The 7,545-nt window shown below is 38.8% G+C and overlaps 1 long non-coding RNA gene across 1 annotated transcript in view; it reads right to left on the bottom strand.

Moving 5' to 3' along the window:
* LOC103897054 overlaps nt 1-7,545 on the bottom strand; it is a 154,847-nt gene that overhangs the window by 14,593 nt on the left and 132,709 nt on the right. The gene's annotated exons all lie outside the window — the stretch shown is intronic.

The following is a 7,545-nucleotide window of genomic DNA, read 5'->3' on the forward strand; positions in this document are numbered from 1 at the left end:
GTTGCCCAGAGAGGTGGTGGATGCCCCATCCCTGGAAACATTCAAGGTCAGGTTGGATGGGGCTCTGAGCAACCTGATCTAGTTGAAGATGTCCCTGCCCATGGCAGGGGGGCTGGACTAGATGACCTTTAGATGTCCCTTCCAACCCAAACTATTCTATGATTCTATGAAAAGAACACTTTTCTACTTATAATCTTAAAACCCCGTAATATACACAAAAGGGAGTAAAGAAATTAAAACAAACAAAGAAGCTAGAAAATATACTCTAAATTCTTATGACAAAGGTAGTACCTTTATCCCATGGAAATCAACAGTAGTTTCAGAATTAGCTTCAGTATGGCCAGATATCTACCCCAGGACTACAATCTGGTTTTGTGACCAGAATCCTTTGACATGTAATATGCAACCTCTTTTTTGCATTAACTTACTTAACATTTACCTTTTAAAAAAAAATTTACCTTTAATATATTAGAGATGCTCCGTCTACAAAGATAGAATAAGTATGTACAGAACTGATTTTATATCAGATATATCATATCAGGTAAATACAGATTTCATTTCAATTGGTGACCTAGGTTTCCTATAAAACATGAGGAAATTACTCTTCTTGATGATATTCTTGTTTTGCTACAGAAGTGAAGAAAGCATATCAGAAACATAATCCTATTTTAAGTGAGTCCAAGGCAAAACTCAGTGACTTTGAATAAAACAAGCATAGGTCTAATATTTCATTATATTTTGCATGCATACAGCATGGTGTTGTTAGTAATTTTTATATTGTACCATAAATGTACATAGTGCTGTACTGCGGTAGGTCAGAATGTGGGCCATATCCCCTGTGCCCCATCACAAACCTGCCGATCTTCCTGTGCAGCAAGCAAATGAAAATTTTGATTTTTGAGCAGCCACAAGTTTATTATGGTTAAATATCATCAGCTGACAGCAAGATTTAGCTGTTCTGCCTACTAAGATTTTGTGTTATAGACATTTTGTAATAGATCATAGAATCATAGAATCATTGAGGTTGGAAAAGACCTCTAAGATCATCAAGTCCAACCATCGACCCAACACCACCATGCCCACTAAACCATGTCCCTAAGCGCCTCATCTACACGTCTCAATGTTTCACCACTCTTTCAGTAAAGAAATTTTTCCTTACATCCAATCTAAACCTCCCCTGCCGCAACTTGAGGCCATTTCCTCTCGTCCTATTGCTAGTTACTTGGGAGAAGAGACCGACACCCACCTCGCTACAACCTCCTTTCAGGTAGTTGTAGAGAGCGATGAGGTCTCCCCTCAGCCTCCTTTTCTCCAGGCTAAACAACCCCAGTTCCCTCAGCAATGATGACGTATATCTTTGAAACTAACACACATTTCTGCTCCAGTGCACAGAAACATCTTAATGTATGTTTAGGATCCTGAATAAGGATCCTAAAGAACATGCCTATTCTTGTGTAAGACGACACTGAGGTTAAGACCCACTGACATGCTTACTATTCTAAAATATTAAGTTGCTTTACTCAATCAGGGCAGCAGTGCTCAATATTCACAGGATCTGCATGTATTTAAATAAACACTTTATCTTTTTTTCTTAAGTAGATCTCTTATTTTCTAAGTTTTCATTATCTCCAGGAATTTCTCTCAAAAGTAGAATACACTGTGGGAGACCTCTTTAATAAGTACAATTGAAATACTACAGTGTGGCATTTTTAATGATGCTTTTGTTAGGTAGCCTTTCATCAGGGCTGATGGCCATAAGCTTTCTACAGTGATGTGTACTATGAACTAACTGATGTCTATGACAAGTTTTTGTGTTGGGGTAAAGGGAAGAGGAAGGTGGAGGCATTTACAAAAATTCTTGTATTGTGTTTAGGAGTAAATGGATTGTGTGTAGTGGTCAATTACAGTCTTGCAATTGCCCTTTATTTCTGTTGACACACTTTCATTAAAATATCTATTACTCTTCCTTTGTTAGTGTAATTACAGATTTATTCATTTCTATAATTTGAAATAACTTTTGTTATCTTAAAGTCTAAATGGAATAGATGGAGACTTGACCAAAATTGTTTCGTATTAAAAAACCCCAAATCAACACACCTTATGCCTAAAGAACAACCAGACATGGAAAAAAACAATAGGTCATCTACATTAAAAAGTGCTGCAACTGTAAAAGTCCTTTAAATGTCAAGCTAAAGAAGAAAAAACAACAACAGCAAAAAAAGTAGCTTCCCTTCCCATCTACTCCAATCTTGTCTAGGAAAAGGGAAGGATCTTAATCATTATTATTAGTTATGTATTCCGTATTAATTTGAACAAACCTAGACACAGGAATCAGCTGTTAAGAACTGACATAGGATAAGGTTGAGGAGTGAATGCTAGAAGGACATTGCTTACTTCACCCTTCTTTTCCCTCTGAGAATAGGCTGCTGCAATACATACCCTTACAGCAAATAAGAAAACATGGCCTTCTCCCTTCTAAATTATGACTATTTGCCTGGGAAAAACTGAGGCAGACAATAGAATAAGAATACTTCATTATGGTATTACTATCAAGTTTACTTTTTAAACTATGCCTTCTTCTGGTCTTAACTATGATTAAAATAGTACAGATAGCGAGTTACACCAGCTCAGACTTCATGTGCTCCTCTGAAGAAAATCCTACATTTCTATCAGTATATAATATGTATTTTGTCCCTTACGGTAAAATTCCACTTGGCAGGACATTTGAATGTGATTTCTTCCTTTCCTCTTTTGAGAAACTGTAACTTCACCAGGTATGTATTTAAAATTCATGCTAGCATCTTACACTAGCACCTTCTATGGAAATGGTTAGTTTCTTATTTGATGAGCACAAATATTTATTGTAAATTCTGTCAGACAATGCTTTTCTTTCTTTTTCTGAATACTCTGACTGAATCCAATCAACAGGGAAAGTAAAATTCCTGACTTGCCTAAAGACCACATAGGTCTATTCTACTCTACTATTACATGACAGTCATTGAATCTTGTTCCAACTTGGAACATTAAGAAGCACACAAGACGTAAGAGTGAGCAAAGAATTTGCTGCCTGTGTTCAGTATTTCCAGTTCTTAAAATTGTACTTAAAGTCTTGCAATATTTTATATTTATTGGAAAGTCAAATCTTGGAGTTACATGAAAAAATATCAGTGCTTTTTGCTTGTTTGTTTCCTTTGCAGTAAGATCTCATTTTCATCTCTGCAGGAGAAAGCAGAAAAAACATGACCTGTCACGATGAAAAAATCAGGAGACAAAGCTCTTAAAAACTTATAATTTTAGATATAGTGAATTATGACTTTGAACACTTTGAACTAGCAATGACAGTTTTTTATTACAACTGTTCAAATGACTTGTGCTTTACTATGATGGGTACATTCTGTAACAGCAGACACGTCAGCTAGGGTGGGTAAATGGAAGGGCCAGCACCTGTGACAAGCTTGCGAAAGCTGTGGTGCAGCCATGAGTTCAGCCTGAAGAGCACTTACTAAGACAATCATAAGTGTTGTTGGGCATTTAAAGGAGCACTAAATATCCTGTGGTAATCTTCAGCAGAACTTTCAAGACAACACTATTATACCAGATAAATAAATACACAAAATTAACAAGTATTTATCATCAATCATTTCAATTATTGCTTTTTTGTTTATTTTTGTTGGAATTATCCTTGAGAGGGCTCTGCAGGCAAAGTTTTGTACTGAAAAATATGTTATTTTCACTGGTATCTCCCCAGTACACATAATAGGGTTTTCTCCTTCTCCATACTGGACACTCAAAGGGTGTCCAGATCCCAGGAAAAAATGCTCAGATAAAAATAAAGTCATACCAATTCCACACTGTCACACTATAGCACTTAGAAAGCAGTTGTTTAACTCTGCCAAGAATATAAACCTCCAAATCTGTTAGATATCAATTACTATGTATTTAATTTCACAGCTGTGCCTTTTCTCTTTTTGATTTTTTCCCCCCTTTTTATGCTTCTCTTGTTCAATCATTTTGGATCTCGTTCTTAATCGGGTCCTGATGATCCTTAATGCCTTAATTTCAGAGCCCAGCATTCCCCAATTCCCTTCTTCATTTTGAAATTTCTGCAAATTCTGTATTCATCCTCTGTGTGGCTGTGCAGACTGTAATCCCTCATAATAGGCTGATGCTGATCCTGCTCTATGGATTAACCAATGTAAAATGCTTATGTAATGAATTTTCATCAATTCACGCCTTCCAAACTCAGCCCCGAGCAGCCCAGGTATATCTAATCTAACTGACTAGCTTTTATCAGCTGCACACAAGAGATGTGAAAATAAGCCTCATTTCAAGCCTCAATCGCATAGCTATAACCATGTTATTATTTATTTTATTTAACAGAATGTGTATATGTGAGGAATTCTAAGGTACACCCTGTAGTTATACATCATTGGCATTTGGTATGGTGCATGTTTCTTTGAAAATTGTGAAATGACAGTATTTTCATGCCTGTTTTTGCTTATTTCTCTCAAAAAGAGAGAGGAAAAAAAATATAGCTGAACTTCAAGTGTAATTCTGCTGCTTTCTTCTTGTGAAATCTATATTGCCATGCCAGATGGTGTCTGAGTTATCAAAGTTATTACCCTAAACTCAATTAGGGAAGAATGAAAGTAATTAAGTAGGGGATGAAGTGACAGAAGTATTCAAGATATAAAGCATCTAATATAGGTGAGGATTCTCTAAATTAGATAGAAATTCATCTATAAATTCAGCCTAAAACATAGCTTGAGCCTTCACTTTCAAATATTCTAAGATATTGTGCCAAATTCAGTACTTGCTCAAGTGGGCGCAATTCCCAGTGAAACGGTGGTCTATAGAAGGTGGGAGTCGATTTTGATTCTGGAGGGCCTATTACTAGCAATCACCAAATGCACTCTCAGACAGTTATTGATCAAATGTTCCTGTACCTGTTGTGGGATGGTTTTTCAGGCTGTTGTGTGACCTCAGGAATGCTTGTTTCCTTTCTTAATCCTGTCTGTTTCATACCCACCACAGCAAAAAACAATTACAGTAAATATTTTTTACCATAAAACCTGTAAAGTAGACACCACAGAGGTGCTGTTAACACTCAGTTTATTTTACATTTGTTTTTCTTCATTTGCTTTTCCTTTGGTGAAGTAAATCTAAACAAGTTGGCACTGAGCTACAGGCATGACCAAGAGCTACAGCTACAGGTTTTACATGCAGTGGCGAAGCAGTGAAAAATTATTTTTTAATCTACTAATGACAGTCTACTTATAGGAGAAATATGTAAGAAAACCTAGTGAAAACAAATCTCTTTTACTTATCAAAATGGTGCTGGTTTTGGCTGGGGTAGAGTTAATTTTCTTCACAGTAGCTAGTATGGGGCTATGTTTTGGATTTGTGCTGGAAACAGTGTTGATAATACAGAGATGTTTTTGTTATTGCTGAGCAGTGCTGACACAGAGTCAAGGCCTTTTCTGCTTCTCACACCACCCCACCAGCAAGGAGGCTGGGGGTGCACAAGAAGTTAAGAGGGGAGACAGCCGGGACAGCTGACCCCAACTGGCCAAAGGGATATTCCATACCATATGACGTCATGCTCAGCATATAAAGCTGGGGGAAGAAGAAGGAAAGGGGGGACATTGAAAGGGGGGGACGTTCGGAGTGATGGCGTTTGTCTTCCCAAGTAACCGTTACGCATGATGGAGCCCTGCTTTTCTGGAGATGGCTGAACACCTGCCTGCCGATGGGAAGTCATGAATGAATTCCTTGTTTCGCTTTGCTTGCGTGCGCAGCTTTTGCTTTACCTGTTAAACTGTCTTTATCTCAACCCACGAGTTTTCTCACTTTTACTCTTCTGATTCTCTCCCCCATCCTGCTGCGGGGAGAGTGAGCGGGCAGCTGTGTGGTGCTTAATTGCCGGCTGGGGTTAAACCACGACAGTCCTTTTTGGCGCCCAGCGTGTGGCTCAAAGGGTTCGAGGTAACAACAGATTTGATTGGAATGTGCTAGATCAAATTTATAACTGTTATTGCTGTTTAGTTATTAATCGGCAAGCTTCTGTGCTTGCCATGGGGCTTGCTTGCTTCACTGTATATTAGAGTCTAGTGCTTGTTAGTGGCTGCTTTTTGCTTTTGGTGCTTGCTGTACTGTTTATCATCTTACTCTGCTGTGCCATACCATACCATACCATACCATACTATACCATACCATACCATACCTGACAGTACTACGTGGAAAGAATACAAGGATTTTAAGTATAAGCACTGAAAAGTTAGGAAATACCAGAAGTACTTCTGCCTTGGTTTGCCTCACGTGTGTACTGGACAAAACAAAGCAAAAAGCACTCCTGCATGTACTAGCAGCTGAGATGCAAACACTAACAATGGTTCCAGTTTGCAGAGGTGATGGCCTGACAACTGCAGTACCATGATACATGTGCTGAAGGAACTCCCAAGCTCTTTTCCCCACCGCCATAAAGAATGGGCTATTTTTAATGCAGACCACTTCAATCTTGTTTTTAGCACAGCCTCACAAAGGTTACAAACTTATGCAAGAAGGGAACAGTGTGAATGAGTAGTTGTTTAGGAGAAAGAGTAGAAGCACAGGCAGGGCGTATGAACTTCCTAAACCAGCTGGGTCAGTGCCTCAGGGAAATCTGCCTTAGGTTACATCCTTTCAACAACAGTGGCACACACCTTTCCTGAGCAGGGCTGCTCTTGAAGGCTTTACTGGGACCAACGGCAGATATATTCAAGACTCAAATTTCTGCAGCTCAAGAAGGAGAAGGAAGGGTTGGAGTATGGCCACAGCAGAGACACCACTCAGAAGTCTTAGAAAATATGGTCCATGAGAAGGGAAGCTAATTTATGCCACAGGGAACCACAAATCATTGCTGACAATAGTAGATTTTCAATTGTATTCTGAAACACAAGGTTTGAATTGTATTCTGAAGCACGTGGGTTTCGATTCGTTACTGAAGAACTTTTAGGAGAGATCAAAAAGAAGTTACTGAGATGAGTTGGTAATAAAACAAGAACCAAAAAGAACTCGCATAGATCCTTGTGGACAGGTAAGTTCAACAAAAAGATGGTGGCAAGGGTGACAGAGTTCTGCTTGCCCAGGTAATATAATTTCCCACCCTTTATTACTCATACTGAGCGCTGCTGTCTCACCTGGAAATTGGAGGATCTTCTGCTCAGGGTACTAAAACTTGCAGGGCCTCTGAAGGCTTTTACAGTCAGTGATCACAATTAAAATGGATCATGACAAAATCAAGAAAAATTGACTACTGGAGACTTAGGTATCTCTGGGGAATTGATCCACTACAGCCATATATGGGATGTTACGGTATGTGTGGGACTGGCGCATGCACATTATATAGCTATTAAAGGCTTCTAGAGAAAAAAAAATCCCATCTGGAACTATTATCAGTTCAGCTGCAACATGAAGGCTCTGCAGAGGGACCTGGACAGGCTGGATCGATGGGCCGAGGCCAACTGTATGAGATTCAACAAGGCCAAGTGCCGGGTCCTGCACTTC

The sequence above is a fragment of the Aptenodytes forsteri genome, unplaced genomic scaffold, assembly GCF_000699145.1.
Source record: "Aptenodytes forsteri isolate BGI_AS27 unplaced genomic scaffold, ASM69914v1 Scaffold482, whole genome shotgun sequence".
NCBI classification, from domain to species: Eukaryota; Metazoa; Chordata; class Aves; order Sphenisciformes; family Spheniscidae; genus Aptenodytes; species Aptenodytes forsteri.